Below are 22,523 nucleotides of genomic sequence, written 5' to 3' on the forward strand. Positions count from 1 at the left end.
GATCCAGACGGGCTCTCCCTCCTCCCCTCCGGTAATCCGAGACCGGCAGCTCTGGCCACGGAGATGCAGGAGCCTGGGTGGGCTAGGCAGGCAGTGCTGATCTGAGGAAGCTGTCCCAGCGAGGGTCCCTAGCCACCATCAGCAGGAGCATCCAGACCAAACTTTCAGAGGAGGTGAGGTAGGAGCCCAATACCCCCTGAGACTCTGCAGAAGGAGCTAGGTGCTTTCTACACCTGCGGCAAGCAGATCCAGCCAGAGTCTAAGGACTAAGGGAAGACAAGTAGACCCCACTGTGGGGCATCCTCTGGAAAGGCTCTATGAATGCGCTTCAAGGGGCATGTGAAGAGGGAAAGAGAGGCAATTCCATGATCTCCAGAACTGCTTCTACTTCAACTCCTTCAAGGTCTGGCATAGACCTTGTGTGGTAATGTGTGAGCATGGGGGGAGGGGCCTGGAGAGGGGCATTCACTCCCTTTGGAAGCAGCGCTGCCATTAGGATTTGGAGCCAAGACCTAGGTTTAACTGCAAGCCTGAACCCTTCCTAGCCCTACAGCGCTGAGCCTTCTTGAGCTGGAGACCAGGAACCTAGTGTTCTACTGTGGTATTTCAGCAAAAGCGCCATGTAAATGTCAGTAAATTTTGCCTCTGATTTTGAAGATCTAGAATGTCTAGAATCACCAAGTCACCCAATATTTACTAGCCCTAAAAAAAAAAAAAAAAATTGTTCAAAGGTTAACCAAATCAGCACGAAAATTATTCATAACTAATGGTGACATTACTGGGATGTTGTTTCTTTGCATTTGAATACTACTTTATTTATTTCACACTCATTTCTCCCACATGATCTAATTTTGCTCCCATGAAAGCATGTCAATTTCCAATTGCCATAACTTATCCCTCTTCTTGCCTGGGGAACCTGCCTCAGAAAAGCAAATTAAGATCATTTGATTGCCTGGAATCCGAGCAAGGAAATTGGATCGTTCCATTTCATCAGGTTACAGAGTCTGATGAGTCACCCTTTCCCTCTTCAGGAATCTATCCTCCAAATGGAACAGACACTCAAGCTGTCAGCTAAGTGTGTTTCCTAATCGCCTGTGCCCCGGTGTTGATTGGGAAGACATTATTTTCCCAAAGTCCCTAGTTTGACTCACCAGTCAGATGACCCAGGTCCAGCTGCAAAACTTCGGGCCCTCCTTCAACAAACCATCTGCTCTGGCATCTCAGAGGCTAAAAGTCCTTCTGAAATTGAGTTGAGCACCTTGTTTTTATACGAGGAAACTGAGATCTGGAGATGTGTGGGGCTCACCTCTAGCAGCACTGGACCAGAGACAGAATCCAAGCCACCTGCTTCAACCTCCTGTGCTCCCCACGCTAACACCATCCCTCTTCCTTGTCGTTCAGCCACATGGCACTTGAAGACAGTTGGGTGATACCTTCTCGTGGTTAGAGACTCTCTACCTATGTCTCTTTGATTCCTTGGGACACTCTGAGCAGCCCCTGATGACAGGTGCTCTAAACGCTTGCTGCTGGCTACTTCGGTGGCAGCCTGGAAGGTAGTCATCCCTGGTGATCTTTGATTGCTTCTAACTAACTCAGTTCATTCGCATGGGTCACTTACAGTTTTTTTTTTTTTTTAATAGTTAATAGTTGATGCTATCCTACCAATGCTAACACCATCCAAACGAAATCAATACTTTCAAGGGGGCAATTCTGCCTTTTAGGGCAAAGATGCTAAAGGCTAAAAGCAAACGCCACCCAAATTCAAATTATGTCTAGAGAACACAGTCATCTTTTCAACCTCTGCTCCATTGGAGAAGTGGCTGTCGCTTGTCACAAGGTCACAGGCAAAGTATTCCAGCCATTTCAGAGTTTCTAAGAGCCCAGCCTTCCTCAGTGGACCAATTGTGAGGCACTTAGTTATAACAAAAATATGATAGTAAGATATTAGGGACATTCCATAAGATCATAATATTCTTAACATAATTTATTTCGTAGGTGATACATACCTATTCAGAAAAATTAGAAAGTATAGAAAAGCACAGTGAAGAAAAAGAAAGGTCACCCAGAGGAATCCAGCCAGGCAGAGATCCACAGGGCTCACGTGGCGGCCATCTTTTTTAAATGCTCGTAGAACATGTTGTCATGTCTTTGAGACCCAGAAGGACGCGGGCCATTAGCAGAACTCTGTCTTGCTCATGAACACATATCTATGTGCAGAGGATGCTTCTAAAGTCTCTTTTCCTGTTCTCTTGGGATTGCGATGTAGTTCCCTCACAGGCTACCTTGAATGGTCTCCCATCCTTTCCTGCCTCTCTCCCCACTCTCAGGGTCCTTATAAAACCCTTTCCAGTTGAAGCTGCCCAGAACCCTTTGCCCATTGTGGTCAAGCCCCCTGGAGGTGTCCCTGGCTCCGTTCCAGAAGAATGAGGGCAGTGTTTCCAAGCCTTGGAACAGAGCTCCTGCCTGCCAGAGAACCCTAGTGAATTATTTTGCTTAAAGACCTTCTTTTCAGTAGCAGAGGAAGGAAGGGGAAAGACAAATACCTTCCTCCTGCTACATTTTTTTAATTGTAAAAGTCAAAAATAATGTCTTATAAAGGGTTTCTCCCCCATAAATTAATATGACATGAATATTTTCTGTTTTTATTAAATATGAAATCGGGGGCACTTGGGTGGCTCAGTGGGTTAAGCCACTGCCTTTGGCTCAGATCATGATCTCAGGGTCCCAGGATCGAGTCCCACATTGGGCTCTCTGTTCAGCAGGGAGCCTGCTTCCCCCCTCTCTCTGCCTGCCTCTCAGCCTACTTGTGATCTCTCTCTCTCTGTGTCAAATAAATCAAATAAAATCTTTAAATAAATATGAAATCAGAATCCTTTTTTTTTTTTAAGATTTTATTTATTTGAGAGAGAGAGGTCAGCAGGAGAAGCAGACATCCAGCCAAGCAGGAACCCCAGTGCGGGACTCGATCCCAGGACTCCAGGATCATGACCTGAGCTGAAGGCTGTCGCTTAACCAACTGAGCCACCCAGGCGCCCCAGAATAGTTTGGTTTTTTTAAAGACCTTATTTATTTATTTGCCAGAGAGAGCAAGAGAGTGTGCATGAACACAAGCAGGAAGCAGGGAGAGGGGCAGGCAGAGGGAGAAGCAGGATCTCCGCTGAGCAAGGAGCCTGATGCGGAACTCCATCCTATAACCCTGGGATCATGACCTGAGCCAAAGGCAGATGTTTAACCAACTGAGCCACCCAGACGTCCTGAAATTAGGATAATTTTAACCCATGAAGATGCCTATAGACCACCTAGCTGAGGGCTCTCATTTTATGGATGAAAAAGCTGAGGCCAAAGGAGGGTGCAGATAGGAAAGGAGACCAAATCTCCACCAAGAGCCAAGCCAGTGGCCGTCAGCTTTCCCTAGGGGCCCAAGCTCTTAGCTGTCTTGGGTGCTCAGAGCTGGGACACCTGCTAACAGTTTCTTCTCAACTCATTGAATTCTCAGGAGATGCCCCATGGGCCCCCACACCCGACCTCCTATTTCACGTCTACTTTCTTTGTTTGCTGGATTCATCCTGAACATGAGATTCCAAATTAAAAACCCAAAGTTCCTCTAAAGGAGGAGTATCCAGATTCTTCCACTGCGCACCAGAGTTTGGGAAAAGGGCTGCCCCCAGGGACGCCACGCCTTCCCAAGGAGCTACCCACTCAGGCAGGGCTTTCCAAACATTCTGGGGTTCGTTTCTGTCTATGTCTTCATAATTCAGAAACACAATCGCATGGAGAGTTTAAGACAATCCACTCTGGAGTCGAACTGCTCGGATTCAAGACCTGCCCACCACCTGCTAGCTGTGTAACTTTGGGCAGATTACTTCACTTCTCTGAGCCTTAGTTTCCTCTTCTATAAAAATGGAGATGATTATAATACTGCCTGCTCCCTAAGAGCAGTGCTTGGCCATAAAAAGGGCTACGTACCTGATAATGAAAGGGGGGAAGTGCATTCCAGCATTTTTTTTTTAATTGGGCTTGTAAATTGTAGCCACACTTCCTCTCTCTCTCTTATTGATCTTTCTTTCCATCCACTTCTTTGCTCCCCCCACCCCCAACTTCTTGACAGACTTCATTAGAGGATTCTCACCTTACACTAGGTGGGGAAAAAACAGCCCTGCCATTTTCTTGTTGCCCTTTTTTTTATTGCAATGCTAATATTACTGTCAACGTGTGGTGGGTTTGTTTACTTTCCTACTTTTTTTTTTTGTAGTAGTCATTTTAATCCTCTTATCCACCGTGGGAAAGTCAGCCAATCTAAATCTATCACAGAGGCTGCCAAACGCTCTCAGTAAAGGGCCAGAGAGTAAATATTTTCAGCTTTGCAGGCCAGATGGTCTCTGCAGCAACTACCCTTCTTTGCAGTCGCGCTGTGAAAGCAGCCATAGGCAAGGTGTAAATGAATGAGCACGGCTGCGTTCCAATAAAATTTTATTTACAAAAATAGATGGCCGGCCCTTGCTTGCTGACCTCAGATACACATCACCAAATCCTTAAATCCGCGGACCCAGGCTCAAGCAAACCGCAAGGCGGTCAGCACCCCCAAAGAAGGAGCACAGCTTGAAAGGAAAATGGCCTCGTGAGGCCCAGGCTTGCTGTGGGCGGGTGTGTGGTGAGGCCTGGGCTGGCGTGAAAGGCGCTTCTCCAGTGACGTGCAAACCGTCTTCCAGGGCAGGCTCCTAAGGGCTCCCATATAAATTCCTAGAGAGAGGGAGCTCTTGCCTAAAATGAGCCTTTCCACCAAAGAGGCAGAGATAGTTGGGAGCTAGAGAGCACACAGCAGTTCTGTTGGACGTCCGGAGACTGGGGAGGCTTCCACATGGTGGCCACCAGAGTGTCAGGGGCAGGAAATCAGAATCCCCAAATATGGGCGACATACCATGACGATGGAAACTGGCTATAGCCAGGCTAGAGGCTGAGAGCGGGGGAATTTTTCAGAAGTGAGTCCCTCTCAGGTGCCCATGAACAAGAAAGATGGAGTCTGGGGGTAAGGCTGTAGCAACGTCACAGAGTCCCAGTGCACTGTTCTGTTTCTAGGATGGTGACCCCTATCCCTCAAGTGCGCCCAGCTCCATCTGGCTTGGGGAAATGCAGGTGAAATCATGACAAAAAAAGATTCTGGAAAGGAAGGAAAGAGGACCTCTTAGAAAACAGGAACAGTGGGCTCTGTATCTTATGGGGTGCTAGCATCAGAATGTGTTCACACTCTTGTGGGGCCATTCCCCTCTTCGTAAATGCACATGTCTGTGTCTCCGTCCTTCCCCGTGGCCTTCTGGCACTGCTGGAGGAGTGTAGTAGACTGGAAACCCCTCATAGCAAACACCTGTGGGACAACTTCTCTTGGTGCTTCTGAGAGTTGTAAAGAAAATGACCAGCTCCCAACCTTCTGTAACCATGACATAAAACAGACCCCATTACTGGGCACCATCAGTGATTCCTGTCACTCTCTCATGTCCCACATGTTAGTGAGCTAGGGCGGTGATAACAAAATACCACAGGCTAGGTGGCTGGAAGGACAGAAATTTATTTTCTCACAGTTCTAGAAGGTGGAAGTCCCAGATCAGGGTGCCAACAGGGTTGGTTTCTTCTCAATCCTCTCTCCTTGGCTTCTAGATGGCCACCTTCTCCCTGTGAATGTACCTGTGTCCTAATCTCCACTTCTTCCTTTTTTTTTTTTTTTTAAGATTTTATTTATTTATTTGTCAGAGAGAGAGAAAGAGAGCACAGGCAAGCAGAGGCAAAGGGAGAAGCAGGCTCCCTGCCAAGCAGAGAGCCCAATGTGGTACTCAATTCCAGGACGCTGGGATCATGACATGAGCCAAAAGCAGCCGCTCAACCCACTGAGCCACCCAGGCATCCCCCAATCTCTACTTCTTATAAACACACCAATCATACTGGATTAGGCACCAGCCCAATGACCCCACTTCACACTTCACATTAATCACCCCTTTTGAGATCTTATCTCCAAGTTCTGAAGTGCCAGGGGTTAGGGCTTCAACATACAAATGTGGGGGAGACACAAATCAGACCCTAACACCCCACATCCAATCTGTCAACAAATCTGGGCTGCTTCATCTTGGCAGCATTTCTGGAAGCCAGCCATCTGTCTTCCACTCACCACTGGGGTCCTGGTTCAAGCCATCCCTGAATCCCACTGGTTCCACTGGTTCCACTGGACTAACCTCCTGACAGCAAGCCTTGCCCCACATTCCATTCTCCACGTAAGGCCAGTGTAAGTCTGACCATGTTACCTCTCTGCTCAGCCCTCCTGGTGGATTCTCATTGTGCCCAGAGTGAAAGTCAAGAGTCTTACTAGTGACTGTAAGGTCTTTGATTTCCCATCTCCAACACCTGCTCCCCTTGCTTCCTCCACCCCAGCCACACTGGTCCCTTTGCTAGTCCATGAACATAGCCACTCTTGCTCGGGGTCTTCACTCTCTTGACTCCCTCTGCATGGGGCACCCTTGGACATAGTCTCTCAACCCTTCCTCTCTCCTCCCTCTTGGTTCAGCTCAAATGCCACCTTATCAGAAAGTCCTTCCCTGAGCACCCTCCCCACAGTAACATTTCAACCTTCTCTATATCTCTTCCTTGCTTTGCTGCCTCATGGCATTATGAGCCCCTAAGGCAGGTGTGTGTGTATGTGCACTTGCTTGTTCATGGTATGTCTCCCAACCAGAAGTTAAGTTCCAGGAGAGTGGGGATGTGGCCCAGTCCTGGGCTGTACTCTCCTACTCAGAGAAGATATTTTTTGACTGAATGAGTAATACCTAAATGAGAAAATAAATCCAAGGAATTAAAAAGTGGGGAGAAGGCCAGCTCTCAGACAAAGGATGGTGGATCCTATGATTCACAAGCTTCCCAGAATCTCGTTAGCACTCATGGCTCAGGGATTATTTCAGCCTTACGTTACTACTCTAGTGCTGTGTAATATTTTAACCTAGGTCAAAGCAAAATTTCTTGAGAGAATGTGGGTCATAATTTCTACTTCTCTATATGCACTCTGTGTCTTATACACAGAAGCATCTCTCCCATGTCTCTGCTGACCTAACGCAACAGAAAAAATATGAAGACATAGAAGGAGTCCTGTGGCCCCGGTTCAAGCCCCGGGACCACCACTTGATGATCATCGGAGCTTGAGCAAGTCACGTAATTTCTTGAGTCTCCATTTTCTCATTTGTTAAAAATGATCATTATAATACTTACTTGAAAAGGTACTTGAGGGATTAAAGAGGAAATTGGTAAAGTGCAAGCACAAAGTGGGCATAGAAGAGGCTCTCAATAGGGAACCTGGATAGCTCTGTTGGTTAAGCAACTGCATAAGCCTTCGGCTTAGGGCATAGTCCTGGAGTCCTAGGATCATCAAATCCCGCCTCAAGCTCTCTGCTCACCAGGGAGTCTGCTTCTCCCTCTGACCCTCCCCCTGCCTGTGCTCTTTTTTTCACTCATTCTCTCTCCCAAACAAAATAAATAAATAAATATTTAAGAAGAGGCTCTCTATAAATGTCAGTATGATTCCCCTGCTGAACCACACAGGCTCCAGTGGTCTGCGGAACCTCTGTGGGTAAAAAGAGACCCATTGCGTTGCCAACAGAAGGGCCACGTTCATGAAGCGACAAGAGCAGGTGATAAGGGATATGCAGTTTTCTGGGTCAGGAGAACAGCTGATACACGAGACAGGGTATCCGATGTGTCCAGGTGAGTGATCCAGAGACCACGGCAGGCTCTGGTGTCAGTGCTTTGTGGGAGGGCACACACTGTTCTCCCTGCAACCCCCCAAGGGAATATATTGGAAAGCTGTAAGACTTGACATGGTCATTTAGAGTGAGTACCCCCTGGCTTCCTCTTATTGCTGGAGTCCTTTTTCGCCACATGCTGAGGAACCCGTATCTAAGAGACCCTTTGGGTCTCCCTGTTAGGCCACTTGCTTCTCGGGGCTTTCTGAAATTTTCCTTTTTCTTGAGTTTCCCATCCTTTCCTGCCTCAGTATGTTCTTACCCACCCCCCACCCCGGCTTTCCTTCCCCTTTCACAGCAGCTCGTGTGGTCACCGTTACAGCATATTTTCCTGCTATTTCCGGTGAGCATGTCTCTGGTGACCAGGCAAGGGTTAGAGGAGAGACAAGCAGGGAGGAGGCGGGAGGGGTCACTTCTTCTGTTAACCGTAGCCGGTCAGTTCCGGTAGTCGGTTCTCACGAAGGGGAAGGGGCAGGGCAGAGGCGGCACCATGCAGACCAAGCTCTCACACTCTTCCCAGGCTATCCTGGGAGCTTCTGGCTGCGAACATCTCACACCAGTGTGCGCCCCCTGAGAAGCAGCATGTCTCCATGGGCCCAGGTCCTCACTCGCCCCACCCCACCCCCACCCTTGTCTTGGCCCGCTTAAAAACAGAAGAGGTGTGAGGAGGGACTTTCTCACCACAGCAAACGTCATTCCAGCGACATCAGGCACCTGCCCTCAGTGCCCGGGTCTCCTGGGCTCAGAAGCCTCGCAAAACGCCCCTCAGGGGGAATGCGTGGTTCAGGTCTCTGCCTGTGAGAAGCGTCTTTGGGGGGAAGGTGGAGGAAAGAGGGTCCTGACTAATAAAACAGGAGAACTGGAAGACAGAATTCTCAGCTGTTCCCCCTCTGGGCCGCATGTGAATTTTCTATTCTACGTTTCTTCTTCTTGTGTATCAGTGCCATTGACCCAGGGTCCCCACCATTCACGTGAATGTGAGGAGACCTGAAGAGCCACTGGAAGAAAAAGGGAAACCCTGGGTGGGGGGAGGGGGTGGACACGGATCCACTGACCATGAATGAGCCGGGCTGGGGATAGGCCATCAGGGAAGGCCACCAGAACCTTCACTCACTCCTCTCAGAGCCTTTCGGAGCCATATAGGAGCCTGAACTCAAAGAGAAAATCAGCAATACTGGCCCTGCTACTTATAATTTTTGACTTTTTTTATTGACAATGACTTTTTTGGGATTGATTTTGATTTTTCTAGAATATGGCATTAAACGCTGTGCATATTCGTCACTGAATGGCACCTCCTTCCATTCGCTCTTGCCTCGCCCTCGTTCTAGCTTCAGCAAGATTTTAGTCCCCCTGATGGTGCTGGTCAGTCCACGGGGTGGATTGTTTCCTTCAGGAAAGAGAGGCCGGAGGCCATAAAAATCATCGGTAAGAATCCAAGTCCATTTTGTCAATATGTGGCTGCAATCCCACTAAAAGATTAGGAAGAAAGAATGAAATTCTCAACCACAGAAATGACCCAAATTTTAGACACAATTCAGATCCTTTGTTTCCTAATAAAGCCAGGGGACTTTGCCTTACCGGCCACCAGGTGTCTCTGTAAACTCCCTGCAGGGCCCCACACGAGACACTCGGGATAACGTCATAAGTAAAATCCGTGGTTTTTAACCAGCTCTAAAGCGATGGCGCAGACACACAGAGAACAGTTGGAAATAGAACAGCTCAAAGACTGAGACTACAGGACTGCTGGCTAATAGCTGAATGCTCATGTGATACAGTCTACTAACGTACTCAAGCTATGAAGCCGATTATTAACATTCAGTTTGACCTGATCAATGTACTTTCTAGAATGTCCCTGCATTATTCTTTTCTCGTCCCTTAGCCAGATTAATGTCTAACAGAGCACAAGTCTGCAAGAGCAAAACAGTATTTCAGGAAGGTCTCAGAGAAATCAATTCTTCTCCTGGGGTTTTAGGACTAGACCTCTCACTCCTGAAGGGCAGGGGAATTTGAAAACCGCATTCAAACCATTTCCTTACATTAAAAAAAAAATTAGTAAAGGCATAGAGTGCCGTGCTCAAAGTCCAGTAAACAGAGTGGAAGGAGAGTCGTGGTATTCTTCGAAAAGTAAGTTTGCTTACGCATGTTATCACCCCCCCCACCCCACCCTCCAAAGGAAACATAAACACTCCAGCAAACAGACTGTTTCCTCTGACCTTATTTTTTCCTGAGGTCATCCTCCAAATTAGCCCTTCTTCATTCAATATCCAAGAGAGATCAGGAAAATGGCTCTTGTGGAAAACTCTGCGATGATGTTCCTTGAGTTGTTCCAGCTTATCCAAAATGGCATCTATTCTTCATTTGCAAATTACTGCTACTCCTAGGGGTACCAGGGTGGCTCCGAGGGTTAAGGGTCTGCCTTCGGCTCAGGCCACGATCTCGGGGTCCAGGGATCGAGCCCCCCATCGGGCTCCTTGCTCTGCAGGCAGTCTGCTTCTCCCTCTTTCTCTGCCCCTCCCCCTGCTCGTTCTCTTTCTCTCTCAAGTAAATAAACAAAAAACCTTTAAAGAAAAAAAACAAACGCTTAAATTACAACTACTACCCACGGCAGGAACAATGGCTAATATTTATGGAGGGCTTTCATTACATGCTTGTCAGCGTGATAAGAGAAACTGACAAAAATTATGTCCTTAAAAGGTCATTGCTCTGGGCTTCCGTGAGTCAAGCCCACCGGGTTTTCTCCTAGCTTTCCGGGCAGCTCATCCTCATCAACCCCCTTCTTCCATGTTGGGTTTCTCAGATTCAGTCCCAGGCCCTCTTCTCTTGGTCCGTGTAGCAGAAAAATCCTTGCAGTTAAAATACTGTAAGTAAAAACCTGTAAGGAAAGAAGAAGAAAAAGTGGGTTCTGAGATGATAAATTAGTTATACTCACTGAAAAGGGATTGACATCCTCAGGGCGATGAAATCTTCATATTAGTGCTTCTTACCTTTAAAGTGCAGTCAAATCATGCGTGGGTGGATCTCTTGTTAAAATGCAGGTTCTGAGTTAGCTTGTCTGAGGTGAAGCTGAGATCTTCGTACCAAGTGGTGTTGATACGCTTCGGTTCCCGAACCACCCTTTGAGCAGCCAGGCTCTAGACGATTCTATAATGAAAATGAGGTACAGATAAAGTATGGCCAGTCAAACTGACAGACCAGATCAGTGTATAGCAACAGCTGAATGGTGGGATGGCGAGTAGAGGTTGTGGGAACTTTAAAGGAATATATGTTTCTGGTTTCTAAAACTCAAAATCCTGTGACATCAGAAATGAGACTTGGTTGTTTTTTAAAAGGCTTAACCTAAAGACAATTGTGCGGGTTGAATTTCTAGGTTGGGTATCCCCACCGAGAATCAATCATTTGATAGCAGAATCTGCAACTTTGGCTAGTCTGAATGTGGGGGGGGGGGGCATGCACCCGTGTGTGTGTCTGTGTGTGGGTGACCTTATGATTATTATGACCATAAATTATAGAAATAGGGATCCCGGGAAAGTATAAGATAAAATAAGAATTAAAATATGGATAACAATAGAGATGATGAACAAACAACCTTAAATCCATGTAAATGGATTTTTACTGTGTAAAAATAAATTTTGCACAGAAATTTCTGTAATCATTGCAAAACTCATGTGTGTTTTATCAGGTTTTTAAGACACTGGATTCATTTAAGAATATCTAGTGTGTTCCTGTTGTGATTTTAGTTAAATGGATAGAAGAACTTGATTTAGGCTTGTGATCAACACAAGTATTTGGAGAAAATTATTTCCTTAAAAACATAAGTTTTGCTCTTTATTTATTTAGTTAGTTAGTTGTTTTAATTTTATTTGTTTGAGAGAGAGTAAGCAAGAGAGAGAATACATGTGGGAGGAGGGGCAGAAGGACAGGGAGAAGCAGACTTCTTGCTGAGCAGGGAGCCCAATGCGGGACTCCATCTCAGGGCCCTGGGATTGTGACCCGAGCTGAAACCAAGAGTCAGGCACTTAACCCACCAAACCACCCAGGCGCCCCAAGTTTTGCTTTATTAGTTATATATGCACTACATAAAGAAAGAAATGCTGACTTTGAAGGTGTAAAAAAATGCTAGTTGCTTAATAAGTTTATGAGATGGTCTCATTGACCTTTTTGTCATCTATCACATGCTCCAAGTTCCCTGCCAGCAAGCCTTCCACAGTTCCTTTTTCCTAGAATGCACCTCCCCTGATTTTCATACGCCTGTTTGTATTAAACTCAGTGACTCTTACCCTGGATTATGAACCCCTTACCACTGTACCCTTATAGCCTCACAAAGTTATTAGTATTATCTCATGTACTGATGAGGAGGCAGGCATGGAAAGGTTTTTGGTTGTTGTTATTGTTTTTAAGTTTTATTTATTAGTTTTTTTTAATTTAAAGATTTTATTTATTCATTTGACAGAGATCACAAGCAGGCAGAGAGGTAGGCAAAGAGAGGAGGAAGCAGGCTCCCTGCTGAGCAGAGAGCCCGATGCGGGGCTCGATCCCACGACCCCGGGATCCATGACCTGAGCCAAAGGCAGAGGCTTTAACCCACTGAGCCACCCAGGTGCCCCTATTTATTAATTTTAAAGAGCGAGCATGCAGGCAGTGGGGCAGCAGAGGTGGAGGGAGAGAGGATCTCAGGCAGACTCCAAACTGAGAGCAGAGCCCGATGTGGGGTTCTATCTGACAACCCTGAGATCATGACTTGAGTTCAAATCAAGAGTCATACCCTCACCCAACTGAGCCACCCAGCCATCCCAGCATGGAGAGTTTTAAGCAACATATCCAAGTGGCAGATCTGGGATAGAAGTCAGGTCTCTCTTTCTCGTGAGCCCATGATTAGTAGTATTGTGCCGAATTCCGTAAACAGGGATCTCTAATGCTAAGTGATAATTCTATTCAGATAGTCTGCTGTGATCTGCAAACACAAAGTCACATAATTACAGGAACTCCCAAAGCTTTCCCTAAAAGGGGGATTTGGGACAAATCTTTAAACACTGCTTTCTTGAAGGGCTAATTATGGGAGAACACAATGAACGTATATACCTATAATTAAGGCCTAATATAAATTATGCTACGTGCCCTTCACAAAAATCCATGCACTAATAAGAAATCAAAGGCCCAGCACAGTGAAATTTCCTAACTTTTTTACCTGAAGAGCCAGAAGAGCAGTTAATTGCTTCTAAAAGGATTCCGGGCCCAGACTGTCTGGGTTCGAATCTTAGAGCTGCCATTTTTCAGCTGAGTGGCCTTGGGTAAGTCACTTAAATTCCCCATGCTTGGTTGATTCATTTGCAAAGAAAGCATCATAAAGGACCTACCAGGAGGTCGTTCTGAGCTTAAAACACGAGTGTACCTCTAAAAGGAGGCAGTGGACATTTACTACGCACCTATTAATACAATAGACACATAACGAGTCAGTAGAGGAACCAGGACTCGAACCCAGAATATTAGACTTTCATCTCCTTTCCACTGAATCAGATTACTACCTTATTCGCTTGGGCTGCAACTTGCTCACGTTTTCACTCTGCAGGCAGGCTACGCCTTCCATATACTCCCCTTCCCCATTTCCCCTGCTGCCTTGCTTTTCACTGTGTAATTGAAAACCCCGACTGCAGAAGATTTATTTATAGCAGGAAAAAATTAGTGTTATTTAGCTTGAGCTTTTCTGGAACCATCAGTCCATTACTGTAAGAGCATGCACATTTACACTGCAACATCATTCTGTTTTACCAAGGCCCTGTAATCATTAATTAGCTACTCAAAACAATGTTTATTGAATGTCTACAGAGAGCGAAGCCTGATCCAGCCTTCTTCCATCAGAATCCAACATCTTCCCTGAGCACAGACTCCCACATACCAACCACTTGCTAGACTGTTCTGCTGCGATGTCCCACATGCCCTTTAGACATGGCCACAATTAACTTACCTGCTCCCCGACCTTCCCCAGCTCTCCCACGTGTTCCTGATTTGGGTGAATGGAACCAACATTCCCATCTTTCCATGCCCAAACTGGGATCTGGCCTAGACTGCCCTCACAAACCACCCCCGCCCCCCAATCAATCACCAGGCTTCATGGAACTCATCTCCTAAGGCCATATGGCCCTACTCCTCAACCACTTCCTCTTCCAGTCCCTCCTCCACATTGTAATTACATAGATCTTTTGACATCTGACCGTGACACAGTCTCCAGCCCATCTGAAATCCTTCCATGTTACCTCATCCTCCAGAGGCCGGAGCTCCATTCTGAGACACAGCCCTTCATATTCTCAGACCCACCTTCCTCTTGGAGTTTTACCCTCAGAGGACTGGCAGCCCGCCCCCCTCCTGTTTTATACCTTATTCCCTCAGCCTAGAGTACTCAACCTGCCTTGCCCAACCAGGGAACAATTGCTTCTCTTTCAAGACTGCTTTTGAGAGTTGCCTAATCCATGAAGCTTTTTTCCAACTCCTAGGGGCAGACGTCTGGACCTCCTCCTCTGTGTTCTTGAGGTCTCTCTTACATGCTGCTATTATAGCGCCTATCCTATTCTTTAATTGCTTAGGTGGTTGTTCCCCCCAACCAGACTGAATACCTCCCCAAAGCTCTACTGGTCTTGGCATTCCCAGTGCCTGGCATACAAGAGGTGTCCAATAAATGCTCATGAAATACATGATCGTAGTGGCAAGAGCAAGAGCCTGTCAGGAGTTCTTCTGAGGGCCCTGCTCACCTCCTGCCCCCATGCCGCACTTGCCCAGGCAGCGGTGGTCCGCCTCCCTCGAGGAACAGCCCGGCCCCATGTCCTCTGTGAAAGGATGGCGGGTGCTGAGCGCTTTGCGTCTTCACCTTCCCACGCAGGTACCTGCGCCAGCGAAGCTGCCTTAAGAGGAAGATGAAACCCGGATGTAAATGCACCTGGCAGAGAAGCTTCTACTCGTTCCCAGCTCCAGCAGTGTTCCGGCTTGTCAAGACAGAACCCTGTTTCCGAAGGGGTGCGCTGGGTTTGGCCTGGGAGCCTGCAGATTCCAGGGAGAAGGGAAGGAGCCAGGTGGGCTTAGATTCCACCTTCGACCCCGATGCTGTGCAGTTGCAGCAAAGCCACGCGAGTGCTCAAGACCCTTAACTCGCGGAAACAGATCCAGATTTAACTTATCTTGAGCAGCAAGCCCTTTGGCAAAGGGGAAAAGTCAGAACTATTTTTGATGATTATAAATATTTTTGGATAAAAACTAAAATCATTTGCTACTCGGGTGCCTGCGTGGCTCAGTCGGTGAAGTGTCTGCCTTTGGTTCAGGTCATGATCTCAAGGTCATGGGATCCAGCCCTGTGCTGGGTAGGGAGTCTGTGTCTCTGTCTCCTTCTATCCCCAACCCCCCCCTCCACTCCCACCACCCCCACCCGGGCACTCATGAATGGGGGTTCTCTCTCTCTCTCTCTCTCTTTCTCTTGGTCTCTAATAAATAAATGAAATCATTAAAATAAAAGCCGTTTGCTATTTTCCTAATACAAACAGACCCCGGGAGGAAAACTCCCACCAGGACTCTGCTACTTAATTTAGTCTCCCTGCAAATATTTACTAAATGCTGGGTAAAGAGTTTATGGGAGAATTAATTCATTGTCTATGGAAGAAAAAAAAAGACAAATTTCTAAGAAAAGCTGACTAATAAATAAATAAATAAGAGTTAAACAAGTAATACAAGAAGAATATGCCTCAGAGGGCTGACTCACTGCCAAAGGAGAAGTTCAGAGAAGGGAGAAGATGTTGGCCCCCAGGGCAGACTGACTCAAAGGGCAGAGAGAGGGTCTCCCCAGACAGGTTGGGCCAGCAAGCCCCTGGAGCTAGAGGGCATGGGGTGGGAGTGGGGAGCATCTTGGTAGAAAGAATAGATTCTTCCAATTTGGGGTTTAAGTTTCTGCTTTGCTACTTATAAGCTAGTGATCTCAGGCATTCCTTAACCTCTCTGCACCTCAGTCTTCTCATGGCCTCCATACACCATTCAAGACTGCAAACGTTACAAACATGTGCTAAGGCCTAGGTAAGAAGATGAAAAGAGATGAGTTTTGCCTCAAGAGCTACCACAAGAGGAGGGTCAGTAAATATTAGCCTCCGTCTTCCTTTCCCCTCCAGGTGTCTGTCCCTTAAAGGAGGGTTGACCAGACCCAGTGGACTATTACTTAGTGGAATGCAGGATATGGGTAGAGAAGGGTGGAGACAGGAAAAAAAAAAAAAAAAAAAAAAAGGTGTGGAGACAGAAGCAGCTCATTACCATCCACTTCGGAAGATTCCTGCCCTCCTGCCCCACCCTCTATGATGAACCGGGGCTTTCCTTCCTGAGGCCTGATTTGCAGCCATCCCCTCCCCCCACCCTTGTGCTTTGACAAAGTCCCAGGGTTGCCAAGGTCAAAGGCTATCATTATCCCAAACGCCTGCTATTTACCTGCTTGCTTAACTTTTGTAATTGCGAGAGACAACCACGAGGGGGCCCAGGAGCAAGAAGCTGAGCGCGGACCCTCTCTATCAGGCAGAATGCCTGCCATTCCTGCCCCAAACTGAAGCCAGGGTCCACAAAACACACACTGCGAGCTGGAAAGAGTACCTTCTGTACCTTCTGCAGTCTCTTGGTAAAGAACATGGCTCCCTTGAGGTTAAAAAGCATTCTTAACTCAACCCATCCTCCACGGCCCATCAGGCTGGGCCAAGGGTTTCTTAGCCCCGATTCCATTTTTCAGTGTTTTCTCCTGATTAGAGCCCTTTGGCTCAGCAGGATTGTCTATAATGACAGTAAATGGTTCACACGATGATGAGGCAATCTTTTCACATCCTGAGCTGCCATCCGTCTTGTAAAGCCTTGTCCCTGTCTGAATTCCCAGCCCCGGATTCTCAGGAAAGCCATCCACCTGGGGTTATTGGTTTGGGTTCCTGTGTCCCTCCACCCCCCGCAAACCCACCCCCTACCCCAGTTTCTCACACCACAGGCAGAGACTTGAATAACTAATGTGCTCTACCACCTATGGCAATTCTCATCCAAATCAATCACTCATTTGCCAACACGCGCACGTGCACACACACAAGCCCACAAAACTCAGGTCCCTCTGTGCGTCTGGGGGTCACGATAACTCAAGTCTCTGTGACCAAACCGGAGTGGCAAAGCTTGTTTTTCTTTAGCAGGAGTCTGCTTTCGCAAGGGTTCATCTCTTACATTTTCTTTGAGACGCTCACGCACACTCCAGCAACAATGGAAAGGAGCGCGATTTCCCAAGCAGGTTGCCTAGAAACCACTCCTGTGTTTCTGAAACTAATTTAAACATGAAAATTCAGCTCCTGACTCATGCCAGGAAGGCATATAATGTTTTTCGCAGTATTTTACTTTCTTTTTCGTTCACATTACAAAATTATGCATGCTCGTTGCACAAAAATGGAAAAGAAGATGAAAATACACAGGTCCAGAAAGAGAAAAATCCCCCATCATCTCACTCACTATCAGAGGCAATCACTGTAGCCAGTTGGGGATATTTTCTTCCAAGCCTTTTTTTTTTTTCCTACATATTTTTAACATTGTTGATATTAATACTGAATTTACATAGATCTTGCTTTTTGTGTTGTTGTTGTTTTTTTTTTTTTTCCACTTCGTATATTGCCAGCCTTTCCCATCTGGCTAAAATTCTCAGAATATTGATTTTTTAAAAGACTGCATTATATTACAGTCAATTTTCCATTATTTACTTAACCATTCCCTTAATGCTGCACATCTATTTCCAGCCTTACCTCATTTGAATCAACGTTGTCATGGCCGCCTCAGTACAAAATGCTATGTATTTCCTCATTAAAAAAAAAAAAATCAAAGAAGGAATTTCAAAAAGCCTGAATGTTTTAGAATTAGTTCAAAAATTTTAGAATGTTTTAGAATTAGTTCAAAAAATTGAACTAATACATGTTTGTAATTTTTAAACATTTAGACACTACATTAAAAAGTAAATTAAAAGAGGGTTGTTTTGTCCAGGAGCACTTCCTGGAGGTAAACACTGCTACCAGAAGTTTTCTATGAATATAGAACCACGTGTCTATGTTTATTTGATACTGCACACTCTTCTATCATTCACTCACTTTTTATTTTTTATTTATTTCTTTGACAGAGAGGAAGAGAGAGCCCAAGGAAAGGGAGAAGTGGGAGAAGTAGGCTCCCCACTCAGCGGGAAGCCCGATGCGGGGCTCGATCCCAGATCTTGAGATCGTGACCTGAGCTGAAGGCAGACACTTAATTGGCTGAGCCACCCAGGCCCCCCTACCATTTGCTTTTTCCACTAACTGCACCTTGGGCATCTTTCTACCTCAATCCAAACTGATCTCTTTTTAGAAACTGCGAGATGGTCTATTAGGTGACACGCTATCACTTATATGTCCTGGACGAAGCTTCTGGGTGCACTTGATCCGCACTGGGTGAGCTGGGTACCCAGCAGAGGGTCTGAACCTCCACTGCTCCGTCCACACCGCCCCTTGGTTGGAAAAGGGAGCAGATGGTAGCACAGGCAAGGGCTTTTCCGCTGCAATTAGCTTTGTAGTCTATAGAGGTCTCCAGATTTTTCCTTTTTTGGTTCTTTTGTTACTGTGGTTTTCAAACACAAACCTTTTGCTAATCTCCCCCCACCACCTCACTTTCTCCTACCTTTACCCAACCCCAAGGAAACACCGTTCTACCTCGGCTTCTGGGAGTTCGACATTCTTATTTATTTATTTATTTATTCATTCATTTATAGATTCTCTATGTAAGTGATCCCAGGCAATATCTGCCTTTCTCCGTCTGGCTTATTTCATTGAGCCTCACTCCTTCCACATTCATCCCTATGAATCTGGAAATGGCAGGAAGTTCCTTATTTTTTAAGGCTGAATAATATCATTCAATTATTACATATAATGCATTCACTTAATATATAATATCTATTATACTTATATTTATTTATAATACATACATATATATACATATATATCTCCCCAATATGTGTGTGTGTATATATACACACATACAACGTAAGTATAATATATATACAATATAATTATATATATACATATACACACACAATCATATTTTCTTTTTTTTTAAGATTTTATTTATTCATTTGACAGACAGAGATCACAAGTAGGCAGAGAAGTAGGCAGAGAGAGAGGAAGGGAAGCAGGCTCCCTGCTGAGCAGAGAGCCCGACCGGGTTGGATCCCAGGACCCTGGGAGCATGACCTGAGCCAAAAGCAGAGGCTTTAACCCACTGAGCCACCCAGGTGCCCCAATCATATTTTCTTTTTCCACTCATCCATCAACAGACACTTAGGTTGTTTCCAAGACTTGACTATGTGAACAAGACCGCAATGACCATGCAGTATAGATATCTCTTCAAGATAGTGAGTTCATTTCCTTTGGATAAAAACCCAGAAGTGGGATTGCTGGATCCCAGGGTAGCTTTATTTGTAATTTCCTGAGGAACCTCCATACTGTCCTCCACAGGGGCTGCACCAGCTGGCATTCCCACCAGTAGTACACAGGGGTTCCCTCTCCTCCACGTCCAGCTTTTGTCGTCTCTTGTCTTTTTAATCATAACCATCCTAACAGGTGTGAAGTGATAGCTCTTTGCGGTTTTCGTCTGCATTCCGCTGCTGGTTAGTCACATCGAGCACCTTCTCACATGCCTGTTAGCCATTTGTATGTCTTCTTTGGGAAAACGTCTCTTTGGATCCTTTTTTAAATTTTGGCTTATTTGGTTTCTTACTGTGTGAGTTCCTTGTATATTTTAGATATAAACCCTTATCAGATTTGTGGTGTGCTACTATTTTCTCCCATTCCATAGTTGCCTTTTCATTTTGTTGATGGTTTCCTTTGCTGTGCAGCTTTTTAGTTTGATGTGGTCCCACTGGTGTATTTTTTGCTTTTGTTGTTTTGCAACTGCAAACTTCTCTGATCTCCACACCTGGTGATTTTTTTTAACATGTTCCCCTGCCATTTATGTATCTTTGTTTATTTATAAGCTATATACATATACTACTTTATGAGTATATTACTGTTTACATGCTAGAACAGATATTAACGATGGACATTTTATTGGGTTGGATTAAAGATGATATAAATTTATTTTTCTAATTGGGGGGGTGTGTGCTTTGGTGAGTGCTGTGGGGGGTGTGGACCTGGCGATTCACGGACCTGTACTCCTGGGGATAAAAATATATGTTTATAAAAAATAAAAAATCAAAAAAAACCCCTAATAATAATTAAAAAAATTATTTGTCTAATAATAAATTATATTTTTATTATATTTAAATTATATAATAAGACAATTTTACTCTTTTTTTTTTAAAAGAAAGATTTTTTTATTTATTTGACAGAGTGAGACACAGCGAGAAAAAGAACACAGGCAGGGGGAAATGGAAGAGGGAAAAGCAGGCTTCCCGCTGAGCAGGGAGCCTGATGCAGGGCTCGATCCCAGGACCCTGGGATCATGACCTGAACCGAAGGAAGATGCTTAACGACTGAGTCACCCAGGTGCCCCCATTTTACTCTTTTTGATAAGAGCAATGTGATATCATATGCTTCGTTATACTTAAAAATATCCACTTACCATCTTGTATTGCTGTTATTCTGGGGTCTGGTTCTAAGTTCAGCTTCTTTCAATAATTGATTTTAAGTGTTGTCGTTCCTGGCCCCACTCGGAGTCCTGCCCCCCAAAAATGCAAACTCGTTTTGAACATTTGCTTTGTGCTCACATTAGTAAGTTTAGCTTTGATTCATGGCTCCTTGGGAAGAATCTTTTTTTTTTTTTTTTTAAAGATTTATTTATTTGACAGAGAGAAATCACAAGTAGACAGAGAGGCAGCCAGAGAGAGAGAGAGAGGGAAGCAAGCTCCCTGCCGAGCAGAGAGCTCGATGCGGGACCCGATCCCAGAACCCTGAGATCATGACCTGAGCCGAAGGCAGCGGCTTAATCCACTGAGCCACCCAGGCGCCCCAGGAAGAATCTTTTTAAAACAAGTTACCCATTTTATACGCTTTAGCTTACCTAAAATTAGGTACTATCTTCCATAAATCCACTTACCCAGACAACTGTCCAAACCCAGGCCTGATCTTCTGCTTCAGACCTACTCTCCCTCCTCTTCCACGTCTCAGCTCCCGACAACGCCAGCCCCCCAGCTGGTCAAGCCAGAATCCTTGTGTCTCTTCATCAGCTTCCTTTCCTTCTCTCAAGGCCAGGTGGAATGCCTTAGCAAATCCTATTAGCTCTACCTTCCCGACATTTCCAGAACCTGAGCCCTTCTTGTCCCTTCTCCAGTTACTGTCCTGGTCTAAGCCACGCCCTTCTCTCCCCTACAGCTCTTACACCGGCGCCCTGGTTGTCTGCCCTATTTCTGTCCCTTCCCTCCACGATCTCTGCTTCATAGCAGCACGGATGAGCCTTCTAAAGTTTTTCTGGGGGGCGCCTGGGTGGCTCAGTGGGTTAAAGCTTCTGCCTTCGGCTCAGGTCATGATCTCAGGGTCCTGGGATCAAGCCCTGCATCGGGCTCTCTGATCGGTGGGGAGCCTGCTTCCCCCCTCTCTCTCTGCCTGCCTCTCTGCCTACTTATGATCTCTCTCTGTCAAATAAGTGAATAAAATCTTTAAAGTTTTTTTGATCTTGTTTCATTTTGTTTTGGACACAATGTCAAACTTACAGAAAAGCAAGAAGACGACTAGTGCAAAGAGCACATTCCCTTACCCCATAGTCCTCTCTAGATAGTATTTTGCCCATCCGTTTATCCATGCATCCATCTAAAGGGCGTGTATGGTAGACCATTTGCTCCAGAACACTTCAGTGTGTACTATTGTCTTGCATGACCATGGGATAATTACCGACCTTAGTAAATACAACATTGATACGGTAATTTTATCTAACCTACCATCTATCTTCCTAGCTTGTCAATTGACCCACTGATGCTCAATATGACACTTTATTTTCTGTAGAACAGGACTGAGGCTGAGATTAGGGTCAGGTGTAAAAGACAGTTGCTAGGACTCAGGAGTCTCCTTCAATATGAACATTTTATATAGTCTTTGTCTTTTATGCTACTGGTGTTTTTGAAGAATACTTGTTCTCTCTCCCCTATGTTTAAAAGAATTTTCTCATTCGGGGTTTCTGGATCTTTCCTCATCATTAAATTCAGGTTATGAATTCCTGGCCCGAACTTCACTGTGAAGCTTGGTCCTTGGCAGGGTACCACATCTGGAAGCTCCCAAAAGTTCATCTGCCCCTTGTTGGCAGCATAAACGGTCATCACTGGTCAAGATGTAGTCTTACTTCTCCACAGGACAGTGACTACTTTTCCCCTGGCAATGAATAAGCAATCTTTGGGTAGGTGCGTTAAGACCCTGGATGGCTCAGTGGGTTGAGCCTCTGCCTTCAGCTCAGGTCATGATCTCAGGATCCTGGGGCTCTCTGCTCAGCTGGGAGACTGCTTCCCCCTCTCTCTCTGCATGCCTCTCTGCCTACTTGCCTCTGTGTCAAATAAATTTAAAAAAAATAAAATAAAATAAGACCCTGCGAATATCCTGTTGCTCATCAAAATTTCCACTTCCAGTTAGCAACCGTTGAGGATTCTTGCCTCGGCTGGTCTTTGACAGGATGACAGTAAGTGGTAACTTGCCACCCCAGCACATGCAGCACGCTGGCCAGCACGCACCATTCTGCTCCCAGCAAGAGCCCTTTCTTCCCCCTCATCCA

At 45.7% G+C, this 22,523-nt stretch overlaps 1 long non-coding RNA gene across 1 annotated transcript; it reads right to left on the reverse strand.

Moving 5' to 3' along the window:
• Window positions 1-10,375: 10,375 nt before the first annotated feature.
• LOC309863707 lies at window positions 10,376-14,911 on the reverse strand. Its single transcript, XR_014311206.1, has 3 exons — window positions 14,519-14,911; window positions 10,760-10,916; window positions 10,376-10,647 (listed from the first exon to the last, which is right to left on the reverse strand). It is a non-coding gene; the product is annotated as an uncharacterized lncRNA (long non-coding RNA).
• Window positions 14,912-22,523: the final 7,612 nt, after the last annotated feature.

The sequence above is a fragment of the Mustela nivalis genome (genome assembly GCF_964662115.1).
Source record: "Mustela nivalis genome assembly, chromosome: 4".
Classification (NCBI taxonomy): domain Eukaryota; kingdom Metazoa; phylum Chordata; class Mammalia; order Carnivora; family Mustelidae; genus Mustela; species Mustela nivalis.